Source organism: Musca autumnalis, unplaced genomic scaffold (genome assembly GCF_047663935.1).
Source record: "Musca autumnalis isolate F117 unplaced genomic scaffold, ASM4766393v1 scaffold_4, whole genome shotgun sequence".
Classification (NCBI taxonomy): domain Eukaryota; kingdom Metazoa; phylum Arthropoda; class Insecta; order Diptera; family Muscidae; genus Musca; species Musca autumnalis.
The window spans coordinates 209,301,061-209,321,530 of record NW_027411977.1 but is presented as its reverse complement, the minus strand read 5'-3'; the positions used below and the strand labels follow the sequence as shown (position 1 = coordinate 209,321,530).

The following is a 20,470-nucleotide window of genomic DNA, read 5'->3' as shown; positions in this document are numbered from 1 at the left end:
TCAAAACAAAACTAAACAGCGAGCTCGGCCAACGTGGGTTATGTTTAGTTTTGTTTTGTTATTATGGAAAATACGAAACTGAACGATTGGAAATGTTATTTAAAGTATTTTTACTTACGCTGCGTACAACCTTTTCTAGCAATATGTTGAAAAGATCACACGAAAGGCTATCTCCTTGCCTAAAACCTCTTTTGGTACAAAACTCTTCGGAGAGGTTCTTTCCTATTTTAACTGAAGATCTTGTGTAAGTTAGTGTCATTGTACAAATCCGAATGAGCTTTGCGGGGATACCAAATTCAGACATGGCTTGGAATACTTTTGAACGCAGCGGGCAGTCGAAGTCTGCTTTATAATCGACAAAAAAAGTGGTAGGTGTCGATCTGCATCTCTTGGGTCTTCTCCAGGATTTGCCGCAGGGTAAATATCTGGTCAATGGTGGACTTGCCAGGTCTAAAGCCGCATTGGTATGGTCCAATTATTTCGTTGACCATGGGCTTTAGTCGTTCGCACAATATCCCTGACACTATCTTGTAGGCGATAGGGAGTAGACCCTATAGTTAGAGCATACAGTCTTATCTCCCTTCTTGTGGACGGGGCACAGAATACTCAGGTTCCAATCGTCGGGTACTCGTTCTTCCTGCCAGATGGTGCTAACTAGCTGATGAATACACCTTATCAGCGTGTCGCCTCCGGTTATGAACAGCTCGGCTGGTAAGCCATCGGCTCCTGCTGCCTTATTATTCTTTAGCCGATTTATTGCTGTCTTTACCTCATCTTGGCTGGGCGGTATACATTCAATACCATCTTCTGGGATTGGATCTGTGGTATCTTCGTCGTCTTCGCTGCTGTTGGATACCAAGAGATTTGAAAAATGTTCTTTCCATATTCTGAGCACACTATCTGTATTAGTTACCAAATTTCCTTGTTGGTCTCTACAGAAGGATATGCCTGTACCAAAGCCATCAGTTTGATGCTTGACTCTTTGGTAGAATAACTTTGGTAGAATAACGTATGTAGTTCCGACATTTTCGAACTATGCCAATGATATAAGCCAGAGAGCAAGGTTTCATATGAACCAAGCCCTAAGACGATTGAGGCTCCTTCCTACCTACTCCTACCCAGTAAAAAGGGAATTCACTTGCGTCTTTTCTTGTTTACATTTGGCTCTTCGAGCGGGATTGAGTGTCTTACATTTGTAACATTTAATTTGTAATTCGAGAATTCCATTTGTAATTCGAATTATTTCACTAGTAATTCGAATTATTCCATTTGTTATTCGAATTATTCCATTTGTAATTCGATTTATTCCACAAGTAATTTGAATTATTCCATTTGTAATTCGAATTATTCCATTTGTAATTCGAATTATTTTATTTGAAATTCGAATTATTCAATTTGTAATTCTGTTTTTTTTCTGGGGTTTTAATTGAACATTTTTTGTAAAGCTATTGTTGATGGTTCATCGAAACCTACAGGACATTTTGGGAATTGTTACCTTTACCTTATAATAGTGTCTGCTGTGGAAGTTTTGAAACTTAAGTACTTCTTCGAAAATATATTCGTGGGGCTTGGAAGCTAGTGCATTTATTGTAAGTACATTTAGCATTCAGTCTGTGAGTCTTAAATATTGCCATCGTAAATATTACTTTCGTCTGAGGAAAGTAATTGGTCTGGTAATATTTGTGTGTGGGGTTAGCTAGATCCTCCATCGGGACCCTCCGATTGGCGAATTGGGGACGCTCTGGCCGAAAGGTGGAGTACCAGGGAAATAAAATACCTGGGGGTGACCAAAATCTAGTTTAAGGAGTGGCAGCTGGCTCCTTAATACCTTTGGGTGGCGGAGGTTGAGTCAACCGGTACGGCAATCATCGAAACTCAACGATTAACGAAACAACTACAAGAGAAAATGATAATCCCAACCTGATGACGAATATTGATATACGAACACGGCTACGAATAGGACAATGGAACGTCAGGACGCTACGAAAAACGTCAAGGCTCGCTCAGCTAGAGGCCCAAATCAAAAAACTTAACATCGACATTCTGGGTATAAGCGAAATGAGATGGTGTGGAAAAAGAGACCTCATATCAGGAATTGAAAATATTGTGCTGCATAGTGGAAAAGACAAAAGAGCGGAAAGCGGAGTGGGATTCATAATTTCAAAACACCTACGGAAGACACTTGCTGAATGGTATACCAGTATCAAAAAATATGTAACTATCATACAATGTTATGCCCCCACATAGGACACAGAGGATATAGAAAAAGATGACTTCTATGAGCAACTATATGCAACCTTACGCAAAACACTCAGAGATGAAACAAAGAGTATTCGCAATCAAGTGTAGATAGAACATCATTGGAAGACACATGCAAAACACTACAGGATATCGGAAGAGACATAATCGGTTACAAACAAAGGAAAATCGGAAAGCATGGATATCAGAAGATACGTGGACACTTATATAGGAAAGAAATGAATGGAAAAAGCGCAATCTTGACACTGATGAAGCGTTACAAATATACAAAACTGTAGCCAAATTTGTGAAAAAATCTGCCAGAAAAGATAAAAGAAATTATTTTAAAAATATAGCCAATGATGCAGAAGCTGCTGCAGGAGCAAACAACATGAGGGAATTGCATAAACTTATCGGGCGACTAAGTAATCAAAATAGAAATTGTGGTCAAATTGTGAAAGATAAAAACGGCCAACCCATCACCCAAGTTGAGGAACAAACGCACCCATGGAAACAACACTTTGAGTTAATAGGCAACGTAAACGAAGATAATCTATCGAACCCAGTACCGTTAATGGAGCACCACATAAACAATTCAAAATCCACAGAATCACCAAATCCGAACGAAATAAAAGAAGCCATTTTAAGACTGAAAAGAAACAAGGCACCAGGTGAAGATGGAATCCCACCAGAACTCCTACAAGCTAATCCAGCAACTTCAGCAGAGATGTTATATCCCCATATTCGAAACGCATGGATAAAAGAGCAACTACCCAACTCGTGGAACAAAGGCCTTATAATTAAACTGCCCAAGAAAAATGACCTATCTGAATGTGACAACTGGATATGTATCACACTACTCAACACCATCTACAAAATAATGGCAATCATATTAAACGATAGACTGCAAGTCATCGAAAAAACACTCAGAGACAAACAAGCCGGATTTCGCCCCCATAGAAGCTGCCTGGACCAAACAAACATTCTACGAATAATTATTGAACAGACGCTAGAATGGAGAACACCTCTTTATTTAGTTTTCGAAGACCTCAAAAAAGCCTTTGACTCGATAAGAAGGTCTGAAATATGGAACGCACTAAAAACGAAAGGCGTGCCTATGAAATTAATTAAAATAATCCAAGGCCTATACAATAATGCAGAAACTTGCGTTCTACACAGAGGCAGAAAAAGCGAATTCTTTTATACCAATGCAGGGGTTAAACAAGGATGCCCTCTCTCGCCTCTCTTATTTCCAGTAGTTCTCGATGAAATTATGATTAAAATATGCGAAAAGAAGCGTGGCCTTGTATGGGGTTTCAACAATCGCCTTGAAGACCTGGACTTCGCGGACGATCTATGTCTCTTGTCCCATAAATTCAGCGATATGCAAAGTAAACTGGACGACCTGACTGTGCTTGCAAACAAAGCTGGACTGGAAATAAGAATTGATAAAACAGAGGCAATGCGAATAAACACCACCAGCGACAACGCATATAATATCAAAAACAAAACCTTAAAATATGTAGACAATTTTTGCTACCTCGGGGTTACTATGTCATCAGAAAATGGTGTAGAAGAGGATGTTGACAATAGACTTAAGAAAGCTAGATCCGCATTAGGAAGACTCAGCAAAACTTGGCGATCAAACCAAATATCGTATAAAACAAAACTGCGTTTGTTTAATGCATGTGTGAAATCCACATTGCTTTACGGAAGCGAAACTTGGCCCGTAACTAACGCCATAACACAAAAACTCCAGGTATTCGTCAACAAATGCCTCCGGATAATAAGCAAAATATTTTGGCCCAATAAAATCTCAAACCCTGCACTATACCAGATGGCAAATGAAGAACCAATCGCCCGGCAGATTGCAAGGAGAAAATGGAAATGGATAGGGCATACGTTGCGAAAACCACACAATAGCATTTCCAGGATGGCTTTGGAATGAACCCACAAGGAAGCAGACGCCCTGGCCGCCCAAATATTACATGGCGCAGAACCATACTCAATGAGCTGAAGAAAGCAAACACAACTTTAGATGATATCAAAATATTATGTAACGATAGAATAAGTTGGAACAATCTTGCAGAAGCCCTATGTTCCCAAGTGGAATAATAAAGGAAAAAATATTTGTCAGAATTTATATTTTCCTGGTCTATTTCAACATTGTCCACTATTTCGAACACATCTGGTTATCATCTGTCTATCTCAATATTTTCGCAGAAATAGACCGACATTTTTCATTCGGATTTAATACCCCGTTTAGACTGTGCTTGGTTAAGCAAATCCAGTCGATTTAAGTTGCCATTTTGGCTTTGTTCCTTTACGTTAAAGTTTCTTAAAGTTTTTCCATTGTTAACTCGGAATGCGTTCCTTAAACTGCAAAAGTAGTAAAACTTGAAGCAAAATTTAAGGGAGAGCATACCAAAATGGCTTTATTTTTTACTAATTTCTGCTCTACAAATTTATGGGGTAAAATGTAGGAAATCGTTCAAACAGCTGATTTGACATTTACTTGACAATTAAGGAAAAAGGAAAAAAAAAAACGCGCACTGACAAAGCAAAATAAAAAGAAATAAATTTAATAATAAAAAAATTAAACCAATGAAATAGAAAATAAAAAACAGTGAAATTAATGTTGTTTGTTGTTATTTTTTAAGCAGCCATGGTGGTTCTTTTGACATTGCTGCCAGATCTACTATTTTTCCGTTTCTTCACTTTTGTGCAAAACTTGTTACGTGAGAGCAATTTGGACAGTAAAGAAACAAAGTTTTTTAATACATTATATGTCAAATAAATGGAGATGTGCACTAAATCGTCGTTTAAGTGCATAGTCTAAACTAAATTATCAGATTCATTCCTTTAGATATTTATCTCGCCAACCAATCGTTTATTTCATCTTTTGGGTTATATCGTTTGTAAATTTAAAATTTATTTCTCATTCCCATAGGTTACATACCTTAGTATTCTATTTTGAAGAATCTAGAATTTGTTTTATAAAAACCGGTTACTGCTCCAAAACTTTTAAATTTCTTTTTCACCAAACATATTCACAATTCTGTAAGCATTAATTTCTTCTTTTTGTTTCTTTTGGAACAACACTTTTTAGTAAATAAAATTATTACGAAGAAAATAGTTATACCGTTCGCTTTCTATAAACAAAGATCCATTTGTTCTAATACAAGTGTTTCTTTGTTTACGATTTGTTTATTCGTTCTTGTTTTTCAAACTTTCAAAACTTTAGACAAATTAAAGGTTTTTTTTGTTTTTCTATGTGTTTACACCAATAAGTGACACGTTTTAATTGATGATTGACTGGAAAGATGTCTGGTGCTGTTGTTGCTTGGACTTGCCCTGTTGTTGTTGATGTTGTTTCCTCTGTAGCAAATAAATTACTATTAACAGACACCAGAGGCTTAATGAATTGTCATCATATTCTTTATAGCCCGAACAAATTTGTGGAACGATCGACCGTATTCACGTGCTTTAAGTCTCGATACCGGCATTCGACTAAACAACATTCGTTGGATTTTTATCGATCGCTTTTCTTTGCATGCTCCCCCAACCGTACGTCAGTTACACAAATCAATTTAGAGTTTAAGAGGTCGGTTTCTCACACTGAGAGCGTAGAAACATTCTGTTTTTGGATACCTTCTAAGAACAGTTCTTGATTATATTTTTCAAATAATACAATGCACACACAAAAGAATGGAATATGAATATTCTTATCAAAAGACCCAAACAACACCAGCGAAAATTAGCTACAGTGGGGAAATATGAGCGCATAGATAGAAATAAGTTGAATTGCTTTAAAATGCTAAGTGCCTTACAACGGTTGCGGATGTTGAGTGGGTTTAATCTCGAAGTAAGTTTTGGTTAACATTTTTGTTTGTTTTGCTAGAGAAACACGTTCAAGAATGTCTCGCGCAGTAGTCGAGACTACATTAAATATGCAAATACAAGACACAAATAAGTTTATGGATTTCTAGAGTTTGTGAAAGAGTTTGAGAGAAGTCAAACTGCGATATTTACATTCTTAGAAGCAATTTTCAGAATTTTTGAGTTGCAATTAATATAGTAGGTCACAAGAGCTTCTTATAGAAGACCGCAAAGACTACTTATAGAAAGCAACAATCGCATATAATAAAACGACACAAGGGCTTCTTAAAAAATCCACAAGGGTTTCTTTAAAAAGTTCCCAAGGGATTCTTTAACCCTGCGTTTACACATGACAGGACAGTTGATTTCATGTACTGATTGTCAAAACCCTAAAACTTGCCTGTGTGACGTAGGCGTCCCGACAACTGCAAAAACAGTTGTAAAATTATGAATGGAAATCATCGATATCTTTTTGTTTTCCGTTCACATATTTTGTTTTTGTTCATATTCTTTTATTTTCAACACATTTCAATTATCGTTTCACTTCTTTTTTACAAAAATGTCAAAAAAATGTTAACCCTTACTTACTTACTTACACGCAGAGAAAAAAATATGATTGATCCAACAATATTCGAAGAGCAAAATATGTATTGTAAAGATATTGTTAAATTCCAAATGTAGTATTGTGATTCCAACAATTGGGTTTTGTTAAATCCAAAAATAGTTTTTGTCAACATGACAATAGTTCTCTCATTTCTTCGACAATTTTTTCTCTTCTCTCGCTATACGATGCCGTGTCGAAAAAAACAATTATGGTGAGTTTTGTTTGTATGAGATGATGCCTTTATCTTTGTTTTTGTGTGTATGTATACCAACAATGAGACTATTGTTTTTATTTGTTTCTGTTTTGTTTCATTCTTCTATCTTCATTGTGCTTTGAGGTTTGGTGTTATACCGGAGTTTGTTATGGTGTTTAATTATTCCTTATGTTGTGGTGGATGCTTGTGGCTTTTTGTTTGTCTTTGTTGTCAGCCAGTGCAGCAAACCATGTATTTGGTTCATCAATGATTGCAATATTATACGCGACATTTATATCCAAGTTATGTGAAAAGTGTATATGAGAAGTATATACACTCAAATCAAAAATTTCTGGGCTGGTTTTCTGGGCTGACAATACTTTTTGTAAACAAAATTAGATTATGATAGTTCCTACAATCGGCATTGTTAACGATTTTTACAATATTGCGGAAATTCGAAAGTTGTTTTTGTTTTCTATGTTTGGAACAAAAGATGGTATTTTTGGATTTGGATTACAATGTTTGAACAAAACAAATACATTTTTGGAACCAAAGCAGATATTTTTGTTCCAACAAAAGCGACAAATATTTTTTCTCTGCGTGTAGCTGGCCCAATACAGAACATTTGTTCTATAGGCCGAACTAAGTAAAGATCTCCATTTCTCTCTGTCTATTGTTTCTCTTTCTGGAATACCGCGCCTTGTCACATCTTCATCCACTTGTTTCCGCCATCTATTCTTTGGCCTGCCAATTCTGCGTGCACCGCCAAGCGGCTCATATTTATACGCATTTTTAGCGGGTTCATCATCGCTCATTCTTATGATATGGCCTAGCCAACGCAATCGCTGCATCTCGATACGTTTAACTATATTGATGTCGTTGTATAGTATATACAGCTCTTGGTTCATACGACGTTGATATTCACCGTCAACGCAGATTGGTCCGTAGATCTTTCGAAGAATTTTTCTCTCAAACACACCAAGCACTGCCTTATCTGCTTGCGCAAGTACTCAGGCTTCGGAACCATACATTAGCACGGGTAGTATCAGTGTTTTGTAAAGCGTTATTTCTGTTTGACGAGATGTGGCTTTGTTTTTAAAGTGCTTACTTAAGCCAAAGTAGCATCTGTTAGCCAACACAATTCTTCTTTTTATTTCACAACTGACGTTGTTTGCTGCATTTATGGCGATGCCGAGGTAGACGAAGTCTTTTACTACCTCAATATTATAGGAACCAACTTCCACAGTCGGTCCGAGCTCAATGGACGCATTGCGCGTCGACACCATCAACTTACTCTTCCCGCCGTTTACCGCCAGACCCACTTTAGCAGATTCTCCTTCGACCTTCATAAAGGTATCAGTTACTTCTTTACTGATCGTCCCATGATGTCTATATCATCAGCATAAGCAAGTAACATGTGGCTATTGGTGTAGATTGTGCCACTTCTTTTGACGTTTGCCTCTCGTATAACCTTTTCCAGCAGGATGTTGAAGAGATCACACGAAAGACTGTCTCCTTGTCTGAAACCTCTTTTGGTACCAAACTCTTCGGAGAAGTTCTTTTCTATATTAACTGAGGATCTCGTGTCAGTTAAAGTCATTTTACAAAGCCGAATGAGCTTTGCGGGGATACCAAATTCAGACATGGCCTGGAATACCTTTGAACGTAGTGGGCTGTCGAAGGCTGCTTTATAATCGACAAAAAGGTGGTAGGTGTCGATCTGCATCTCTTGGGTCTTCTCCAGGATTTGCCGCAGGGTAAATATCTGGTCAATGGTGGACTTGCCAGGTCTAAGGGCGCATTGGTATGGCCCAATTATCTTGTTGAACATAGGATTTAGTTGTTCGCACAATATCCCTGACACGATCTTGTAGGCAATCGGGTGTAGACTTATGCCCCTATAGTTAGAGCATACAGTCTTATCTCCTTTCTTATGGACGGGGCACAGGATACTCAGATTCCAATCGTCGGGTACTCGTTCTTCCTGCCAGATGGTGCTAACTAGCTGATGAATACACATTATCAGCTCGGCTGGTAAGCCATCAGCTCCTGCTGCCTTATTATTCTTCAGCCGGTTTATTGCTGTCTTTACCTCATCTTGGCTGGGCGGTATACATTCAATACCATCTTCTGGGATTGGATCTGTGGTATCTTCGTCGTCTTCGCTGGATACCAACAGGTTTGAAAAATGCTCTTTCCATATCTTGAGCACACTATGTGTATCAGTTACCATAATTACATTGCTGGTTTCTACAGGAGGAGGTGCCTGTACCAAAGCCATCAGTTTGATGTTTCACTCTTTGGTATAATTTTCGGACTTCATTCTGGCTCCTGTACATCTCGATTTTTTCACCCTCCAGCTTTTCCATCTCTCTCTTTTTCCTGCGGGAAAGACGTTTCTCCTCTCTCCTTATCTCCCGATATCTCTCTCGTGCGCTACGCGTTGCTACGGATTGTAAAGTAGCCCTATATGCCGCATTTTTCTCTTCGGTGACAGCACGACACTCCTGATCATACCATGGATTCCTTGGTGGAGGTCTCTGCTATCCAAGTATGGATTTTGCGGCTGTTTGCATGGAGTGGGCAATGCTTTGCCATTGCGCTGATATATTATCGGAATGAGGAATGATTTGATTAAGAAATTGGGCTAGTTGAGTGGAATATGCTATGGCTGTCTGTTGTGATTGCAGCTTACCGATGTCTAACTTTCATGTTGTGCCTGTTCGTACTTTGTTTGCTACGTTTAACCGGGTGCGTACCTTTGCTGAAACTAGGTAGTGGTCCGAGTCTATGTTGGCTCCTCGGAACGAGCGCACATCCAACACGCTAGATGAATGCCTTCCATCTATCACAACGTGATCAATTTGATTACTTGTTCTTTGATCTGGAGACAGCCAGGTGCCCTTATGGATGTCGAGATGTTTAAATCTGGTGCTGCTAACTACCATGTTTTTTGCCGCTGCGAAGTCTATCAGAATTTTCCGACTGTTGGGCCAAAGATATTTTCCTTTCCAATTTTGGCATTAAAATCGCCTAGAATAATTTTAATGTCATGGGCAGGACAACGGTCATATGTTTCTTCTAAGCGCTCATAAAATATATCTTTGGTCTGTTCGTCCTTGTCTTCAGTGGGAGCATGAGCGCAAATAAAGCTGCTGTTGAAGAATTTTGCTTTTATTCGAATTGTAGCAAGTCTTTCATTCACGGGTGTGAAGCTGGAGAACAGGTGGTTTAACCTCCGACCAACTACAAATCCGCAACCAAACTCATGCTTTATATCATGGCAGCTATAATACAGTGCGTCACCTTTAGTTCCATCGTATTTCCTGTATGGCAGTAATGTCGGCCTTGTACTTTTCAAGTACATCTGCCAATGCGTAAACTGCACCTTCTCTATAAAGTGTGCGAACATTCCAGGTGCAGATTCGCAGATCATGGTCCTTAAAACGTTTGCGGGGGTCGTCAACTGTAGAGGGATTTGTTTTTCTTTTCTTTTTTGATAGTAGGCTGCTTTTTCTAGGGGAGGGTTACTAACCCGGCGCCCAAACCCAAGTTTTTAACGTTCTTATGGGTGAAGGCGCGGCACATGTTAGCTCACTACCTTTAACGGGTGTTAAAGGCAGCTCCCCAGGTGACACCACGGGGTCCACTTGAGATGAGAGAGGGACCAAGATAAATCCTGGACTTTGCCATGTTAAAGCTGGTCAGGACCGTTCCTTGGTATCTCTCATCCCCTCATCTCATCCTCCCCTGCTTACTATGAAAAAACAAAGAAAAAGAAGAAAAACAAACCCCTCTAAAGTTGACGACCCCCGCAAACGTATTAAGGACCATGATCTGCGAATCTGCGCCTGGAATGTCAGGACTCTTTACAGATTAGGTGCAGTTTACGCATTGGCGGATGTACTTGGCAAGTACAATGCTGATATTATCGCCTTACAGGAAGTGCGATGGAATCGGGCAGACGTAAAAATCACAAACGATTACGCAATGTATTAGCTGCCATGAAACGAAGCATGAGGTAGGTGTTGGATTCATGGTAAACCGGAGGCTTAAAAATCTTGTATCCAGTTTTACTCCGGCTTTACTCCGGTTTAACAGCAGTCTCATCTGCGCCCATGCTCCGACCGAAGAGAAAGACGAACAGACCAAGGATATATTCTACGAGCGCCTAGAGAGAGTATATGACCGCTGCCCTGGCCATGACATTAAGATTGTTCTAGGAGATTTTAGTGCTAAAATTGGAAGGGAAAATATATTCGGTCCCACGGTTGGCAAATTCAGCCTTCATGAGGTAACATCCGACAACGGAATGAGGCTGATTGATTTTGCAGCGGCGAACAACATGGTAGTGAGCAGCACCAGATTCCAACACCTCGACATACACAAGGTTACGTGGATATCCCCGGATGGGAAAACAAAAAATCAGATTGATCATGTTGTGATAGATGGAAGACACTCGTCCAGTGTGTTAGATGTCCGATCGATTCGAGGTGCGAACATCGATTCGGACCATTTCCTTGTAGCAGCCAAGGTACGCACTCGTCTTAATGTTGCGGCAAAAGTGCGATCTAACACAGGACGGAAGCTGGATGTCGAGAAGCTGCAAACACAACGGACAGCTCAAGCCTACTCCGCTCAACTGACTCGCATGCTGGAACACAGCAATCCTTGTCCCGATAATGTAGAAGCACTTTGGCAAAGAATTGCCCACTCCCTTCAGACTGCCGCAAAAACCATACTTGGGTACCAAAAACCTTCACCTAAAAATTTATGGTACGACCAGGAGTGCCGGAAAGCTACAGAAGAAAAGAACGCGGCATATAGAGCAACACTGCAATCAGTAGCAACACGAAGAACGAAAGAAACTTATCGGGAGAAGAGGAGAGAGGAAAAGCGTATTTTCATGGAAAAAAAGAAGGAGCAAGAAAAACGTGAGCGTGAGAAACTCGAGATGTTCAGGAGTCAGAATGAAGTCCGAAAATTTTACCAGAGTGTAAAACACCAGACTGAAGGATATGGTGCAGGCACATTCTCCTGCAAAGATGACCAATGGAATCTGGTAACTGATACAGATAGCGTACTGAGGATCTGGAAGGAGCACTTTATGAAGCTTTTGGTATCGAATATGGATGGCGATAAAGATACCCCAGAACCAATCGTAAATGACAATGTTGAATGTCTACCACCTAGCCAAAGCGAGGTTACGACAGCCATTAATCGGCTGAAAAACAATAAGGCAGTAGGAGCTGAGGGACTTCCCGCCGAATTGTTCAAGACCGGTGGCGAAATGCTGGTAAGGAGTATGCATCAGCTAATTTGCGAAATTTGGCAGGAAGAAAGCATACCCAACGATTGGAACCTCAGCCTACTATGTCCCGTACATAAGAAAGGAGACAATACGGTTTGTGCAAATTTCCGAGGTATAAGTCTCCTTCCCATCGCATATAAACTGTTGTCGAGCATACTGTGTGAACTGTTAAAACCCATGGTTAATGAAATAATCGGGTCATACCAATGCGGTTTTAGACCTGGTAAGTCGACAATTGACCAAATCTTCACACTGCGCCAAATATTGGAGAAGACCCACGAAAGACAGATCGACACATACCACCTATTCGTCGACTATAAGGCCGCGTTCGACAGCCCAATTAGAGCAAATGTGTTTGAAGCCATGTCTGAGTTTGGCATCCCTGCAAAACTAATTCGACTATGCAGGATGACATTGGCTGACACAAAATCAGCGGTTAAAATAGAAAAGAACCTCTCCGAGCCTTTCAACACAAAACGAGGTTTCCAACAAGGTGACAGTCTATCATGTGAACTATTTTATATCCTACTGGAAAAGGTCATACGAGATGCGAATATATATACGGCCAGAGACAAAAACAGCACGATATACAATAAAGATGTAATGTTGCTTGCATACGCAGATGACATAGACATAATAGGTAGATCAGCGCGAGCCGTAACAGCCACTTTTGCAAAAATTTAAAAAGAGTTTGCCAATGTGGGTCTGGCAGTCAACGACGATAAGACGAAGTTTATGCTTTATACCAACTGTGGATGTTGATAATTATAAATTTGAGATAGTAAATGACTTTATCTACCTCGACACCGCCATAAATAAAACCAACAATATAAGCCTTGAAATAAAGAGAAGAATAATATTGGCCAACAGGTGCTACTTTGGTCTAAATAAACAGTTTAAAAGCAAAACCACCTCTCGTCAAACAAAACTTACACTTTACCGGACACTGATACTACCCGTTCTTATGTATGGATCTGAAGCATGGGTACTTGCGAAAGCAGATGAGGCAGAACTTGGTGTGTTTGAGAGAAAAATTCTTCGAAAGATTTATGGACCAATATGCGTTGAAGATGAATACCGACGTCGTATGAACCACGAGCTATACCAGCCGACCGACATCGATATAGTAAAACGTATCGAACTACAACGATTGCGTTGGCTTGGCCATGTCAGCAGGATGGATAAAGATGCCCCCGCCAAAAAGGCATTTGAATACGAGCCACTCGACGGTATACGACCCAAGGGAAGGCCAAAACTCCGATGGAAAGACCAAGTTGAAGAAGATATAACAAAACATGGCGTCCAAAATTGGAGAAGTAAGGCAAAAGATCGGTGCGTTTGGAAATCTATTCTTAGTTCGGCTTGTAGAACAAGACGTTCTGTTTAGTATAAAAGCCATCTAAGTAAGTAAGTACAAGGGCTTCTTATAGAATCCCACCAGGGCTTCTTATAGAAACTCTAGGAACATTTTATAGAAGTCCAAAAGGGCTTCTTATATAAATCCATAAGGGCTTTGATAGAGGAAGTCATTAAAGGTCATTAAATCAGCCCAAAGGGCTTTTTACTGAAGAAGTCCATAGCGTCTGCTTAATTTGAATTGATTGAGGCACAAACAAATGTGCAAAATTAAAACTCATTGTCCATGACCAAGCATTTTAAACTTCCAGAATAACAATTCTATCGGTATGATGGTGAAGTTCGAAATACAAAATTGCTTATCATCCACAGTAGCACCAAAACGATTGATTTTAATCATAACAATCATAAACAATATTGCAGAGAGCGATATTGGGTTAAATATAATTTATTTCAACAAATTGTTTGTCCCTCCTTTCTCGTGAGAGAGATTAAAGTCGATTTATTCGACTAGGACATACCCTATGAACATATGAAAAATATGACTCTAAGTATTAAACGTAGAGTTGGGCAATCTAGTTCCTAGTACCTTGTGCTAGTTCCAAAACGTATGAGTAACATCATGAAATATAACGTATGATATTAAGTATTCGCAGTTTGTTCAAAAAAAAAAAAAATGTGGGCCATTGGAACTGCGAAGTGAACGAGATAGTTTTATATAGTTCCTTTGGCATAACTCTAATTAAACGTCTGCATCTGCTTTTTTCTCAGTATTTAATTTGCATAGCGGATACGTAACTCCACGCTTAATTATCTACCAGTATCAGTATGTTTTTTTTTTTTAATTTTCGTTCGACGGCATGAAAGAAAAGAAAAACAAACCCCTCTAAAGTTGACGAACCCCGCAAACGTTTTAAGGACCATGATCTGCGAATCTGCACCTGGAATGTTCGCACTCTTTATAGAGAAGGTGCAGTCTTCGCATTGGCAGACGTACTTGAAAAGTACAAGGCCGATATTACTGCCATACAGGAAATACGATGGATTAGGAAAGGCGTGACAACAACACCTAAAGGTGACGCACTGTACTATAGCTGCCATGACGTAAAGCATGAGTTTGGTTGCGGATTCGTAGTTAGTCGGAGACTAAAACATCTGGTATCCAGCTTCACCCTAGTGAATGAAAGACTTGCTGCAATTCGAATAAAAGCTAAATTCTTCAACATCAGCTTTATTTGCGCTCATGCTCCCACTGAAGAAAAGGACGAACAGACCAAAGATATATTTTACGAGCGCTTAGAAGAAACATATGACCGTTGCCCTGCCCATGACATTAAAATCATTCTAGGCGATTTTAATGCCAAAATTGGAAAGGAGAATATCTTTGGCCCAACAGTCGGGAAATTCAGTCTCCACAGTGAAACATCTGACAATGGTATGAGGCTGATAGACTTTGCAGCTTAAAAAAACATGGTAGTTAGCAGTACCAGATTTAAGCATCTCGATATTCATAAGGGTACCTGGCTGTCCCCAGATCAAAGAACAAGTAATCAAATTGATCATGTTGTGATAGATGGAAGACATTCATCCAGCGTGTTGGATGTACGATCGTTCCGAGGCGCAAACATTGATTCGGACCACTATCTTGTTGCAGCAAAGGTACGTACCCGTCTAAACGTTGCAAATAAAGCACGAACAGACACAACGCGGAAGTTGGACATCGATAGGCTGCAAACACAACAGATAGCCACAGCATATTCCACTCAACTAGCCCAATTGCTTAACGCGAGCACTCCTTGTCCCGATAACATAACAACACAATGGCAAAATATTGCCCACTCCATGCAAACAGCCGCAAAATCCATACTTGGATTCCAGAGACCTCCACAAAGGAATTCATGGTATGACCAGGAGTGTCGTGCTGCTACCGAAGATAAAAATGCGGCATATAGAGCTACTTTACAATCAGTAGCAACGCGTAGCGCACGAGAGTGATATCGGGAGAAAAGGAGAGAATAGAAACGTCTTTTCCGCAAGAAAAAGAGAGAAATGGAAAAGCGGGAGTGTGAAAAAAATCGAGATGTACAGCAGCCAGAATGAAGTCCGAAAATTCTACCAAAGAGTGAAACATCAAACAGATGGCTTTGGTACAGGCACATCCTCCTGTAGAGACCAGCAAGGTAATCTGGTAACAGATACAGATAGCGTGCTCAGGATATGGAAGGATCAGTTCTCCAATCTGCTGTTATCCAATAGTAGCGAAGACGATGATACCACAGATCCAATCCCAGAAGATGTTATAGAATGTATACCGCCCGGCCAAGATGAACTAAAAACAGCAATCAACCGGCTGAAGAATAATAAAGCAGCAGAAGCCGATGGCTCATCAGCCGAGCTGTTTAAAACCAGAGGCGACACGCTGATAAGGTGTATGCATCAGCTAGTTAGCACCATCTGGCAGGAAGAACGCGTACCCGACGATTGGAACCTGAGCATCCTGTGTCCCGTCTACAAGAAAGGAGATAAGACTGTATGCTCCAACTATAGGGGCATAAGTCGTCTCCCTATTGCCTATAATATAGTGTCAGGGATATTGTGCGAACGACTAAAGCCAATGGTCAACGAAATAATTGGACCATACCAATGTGGCTTTAGACCTGGCAAGTCCACCATTGACCAGATATTTACCCTGCGATTTATCCTGGAGAAGACCCAAGAGATGCAGATCGACACCTACCACCTTTTTGTCTATTATAAAGCATCATTCGACAGTCCCCTCCGATCAAAGGTATTCCATGCAATGTCTGCATTTGGTATCCCCGCAAAGCTCATCCGGCTTTGTAAGATGCATTTAACTGATACTAGGTCCTCAGTTAAAATTGGAAAGAACCTCTCCGAACAGTTCAGTACCAAAAGAGGTTTCAGACAAGTAGACAGCCTTTCGTGTGACCTATTCAACATTTTGCTTATGCTGATGACATAGACATCATGGGACGAACAGTAAAGGAAGTAACTGATACCTTCAGGAAGGTCGAAGCAGAATCTGCGAAAGTGGGTCTGGCGGTAAACGGCGAAAAGACCAAATTGATGGTGTCGACGCGCAAACCGTCCATGGAGCTCGGACCAACTGTGGAAGTTGGTACCTATAATTTTGAGGTAGTTAAAGACTTCGTCTACCTCGGCACTGCCATAAACACAACAAACAACATTAGTTGTGAAATAAGAAGAAGAATTGTATTGGCCAACAGATGCTACTTTGGTTTAAGCAAGCCATTTAAAAACAAAGCCACATCTCGTCAAACAAAAATAACACTATACAAAACGCTGATACTACCCGTGGTAACGTATCGCTCCGAAGCATGGGTACTTGCACAAGCAGATAAGGCAGTGCTTGGTGTGTTTGAGAGGAAAATTCTTCGAAAGATCTACGATTTGCGTTGACGGTGAATATCGACGTCGTATGAATCACGAGCTATATCAGCTGTACAAAGACATGAATATATTTAAACATATCGAGATGCAACGATTGCGTTGGCTAGGCCATATCATAAGAATGAGCGATGATGAACCCCCTAAAAAGGCGTATGAATACATGCCACATGGCGGTGCACGCAGAATCGACGGGCCTAAGCTTCGATGGAGCATACAAGTGGATGAAAAAATGAAAAGGCGCGGTATTCCAGAAAGCGAAGCGAAAAACAGCGAAAATTGGAGATCTTTTCTTAGTTCGGTCTATGGAACAAATGTTCTGTAATGGGCCAGCTAAGTAACTAAGATTTTCAATTTGAATGTGTCCATATCATTCCACTAAATGCATAATTTATCGCAGAAAGTAAAAATACTTGCAAATATGTTTGACAAAATACCACACATATTAAAAAATTTGTACCGCATCTATAAGCTGTGTTTTATGTCATTGATATGAAGAAGTCTTTATGAGAAATAGTTTCTTTTAATGATATAGTATTCTTTCCTCAAAAAATATATCGCTCATTTAATCAAAGAGTGACACATCTCAAAAAATCGAGTTTCGAGAAAAACGCGTTTTAAGTTGGCGACTGAAATTTGACTTTCGAACTTAAAAATGTTAGCTTTGTTCCAGAACTAAAAAGTTCTTACAATTTTTACGACTTTTACACATTTTACCCGAAAAACCGTTCCCGTACACAAAAAAGTTGTAAAATGTTCACTTCTCTTTAAACAAAAATGGAGCTGAATTACGCTCTCTTTAAAAACTTTTTACTCGACAAATTTGAGCGTGTAAAAAATAGTAACATGGTTGCCGGCGTCTGATTGGCTGGTACGCCGACTTTGACATTTGTTCCAATTTTTTTGACGTATTTTCAATTTTTCCATTCCCGAACTATTTCAAAAAACTTTTGTGTGGGAACCATTTTTTTTACAGTTCTCTCTTTTACGAGTTTTACTATTAAAAAGTACGGGAACGAAGCTGTTATTACACAAAAAATAAAATAACCTCTTGGATCATCTTTTGTAAAGAGCTTAACATATATCAGTGCTAAATTTCTGTGCAAGATCATGCATGATTTGATGTGTTTAGTGGTTCATAAACTCAAAAAACTTTTTTGTTGAATTATGCCAAACCCGTAGTAAATGAGCTGTATCTCGTTGAGTTTTAGAGATATAAACATGAACATTTGAGACAAGATAAAATAGAAATCCGAGAAAAAATAGAAATTGCTAACTCAGAAAACGAATTTTTTGAGTTATGTCACTCTTTGAGTAAATGAGCGATATGTATATCCCTAATATACATCGAACATAGAAATAAATATATAAAATGTCGTATGGAATTTGACACTAACATTACAGCCCAATTCAGTCAGCTGGGTATTGCTGTCACCTTATATTGTTCTACCATGACTCTAAGCATTAAACGTCTGCGCCTGTTTATTTTTTCTGAGTATTTCAGTATGCTATTGTTGTTTGTTCATCGAAACCCAGAGGACATTCCGGAAATTGTGCTATTATAAGGTCTGCTGGGGTTGTTTTGAAAATTAAGTACTTCCTCGAAAATTCATTCGGGGACTTGGAAGCTAGTAAAATAATGGTAAGTAAATTTAGCATCTTGGGAGAATACTGTTCAGTGTATGAGCCGGAAACATTGCCAGAGTAAATATTATTTTCTTGACCTATTTCAACATTCTCCACTTTTCCGGACACATCTGGTTGTCATCTGTCTTTCTCATTATTTTTGGAAAAGGGACCGAAATTGTCCATCTGGATCTACTTTTGAAATTCATTCCTTTCGATATTTGTAGTGCCAAACAATCTGCATAGCGGATACGAACTCCACGCTTAATTATCTACCAGTATCAGTATTTTTTTTTTTTCTTAATTTTCATTCGACGGCATGTATTTTCATATAGTCAGTTTCATAAAAAATGACTGTAGGGTTATCCATTGTTGCAGCGAGGTAGAATGAACTTACACGATTTCTAAAAATGAATCATCATTATTTTCTATCTAAAACAATCTTATCTTAAAATATTGTTTTGCACGTGTTCTTAATAATATTAACAAAGCAGACCAACCAAATTTTGGTGTGTGCATTCGGTGGAGAATATCCACAAACAAAAAACAAGGGAACTGATGAGATTCTGTGGCGAGAATCGAAACTATAGTATTCCCTGCCTTACCCCTTGGCGAACAATGCCAAATCTTTTCCACTAATAAACTAGTTGTTTTAAAATATTAAAACAACAACAATGAGATTAAGCCAGACTATTTTGAAAAAAAAAACAAAACAAAATTGCAAACGCTATCCCAATAAAAACGCCACAATGTTTCCAAACAGATTATGTTTGAGTAGATCTTCGATGGAAGTGTTCAAAACACTCCGAACACACAATAAAACATTTTGTGATTTAGTTTTCGGTGTCCATATCTCAGGAAGTATTGGATTTACCCTTGCAATCATGATCACAACGACTACCAACTATTAAAATTTCAACACGAGCCTACAAGTGACCTTAAACTGAAAATGTGACAGATGATAACACTGTGCAAAAAATTCAATTTTTTTCAAAATGATGGGAAAAACTGAGCAAGATTATGAATATATATGTACATAGATAACACATGGGTCCTAAGATGTACGATTTTGTAGTGGTCCTTAATAATATATTTAGTGTAGCAACGCCTGCCAAGATATCTTAAATCAAATATTTTGGAAAAACAAGAAATGGGCGGATCTTGCCCCGCCTACTTTGGTTACTTTCCGATGTCAAGGTGAAAAACGCCGATACACGTGTCTCATATTTTTAGTCCCACTTTCATAATCTGTTCAGTTTTTCCCATCATTTTTTTGTTGTCGCAGTTAGTTAGTTAGTTTATCGGCGTATGATTTTTAAAGGCCCAAGCTCAGTCAGCTATCGCTTGCTATTCAAATGTAAAATTATAAAAGAATGCCAGGGCCTCTTTGCAAGTCCGCTGCCGTTCTCCTTTATAATAATCTGTCTTCAAAAAGCGGCAAAGATTGATTGGGTTTTTGTCTAAAGAGCGAAAAAATTATATCATTGTAATTGGAACTACAAGGATTACCTTCGTTAATAATTTTAAATCGATCGTTGAACAGCCCTTAAACTGCACTTAACCGAAAATGTAAAATGTTTGGGAAAATAGTATGCTCAATTAGTAAAGGCCGCTGAACATACCGCGCGTTGAGCGTTGCGTTAAAACAACCACATGAAAAACTTCAAGAGCAATATTGGCATCACTTACACCAGCATCCGGCATAAAGGGGCACAAGTTCCCTTGATGAGTAGAGTTGTATAGTTCGTGAACGAACTAGTTCAATTGAACGATTCATTTAAATGAGCTTATGAAATAGATCAGTCGATATAGTTCATTATAGTTCAATAGTTCA

The 20,470-nt window shown here is 39.2% G+C and overlaps 1 protein-coding gene across 2 annotated transcripts in view; it reads right to left on the bottom strand.

The window, feature by feature from the left end:
- Positions 1-20,470, bottom strand: part of LOC141402239 (sodium-independent sulfate anion transporter) — a 73,934-nt gene that overhangs the window by 32,564 nt on the left and 20,900 nt on the right. The window contains exon 1 of one of the 2 annotated variants that reach the window (XM_073983130.1): positions 5,198-5,820. The exons of the other annotated variant lie outside the window; for it this stretch is intronic. The gene's annotated coding sequence lies outside the window, so the exon portion shown is untranslated. Of the gene's footprint in view, positions 1-5,197; positions 5,821-20,470 lie in introns of those variants that run through there. 2 annotated transcript variants of the gene reach the window in all.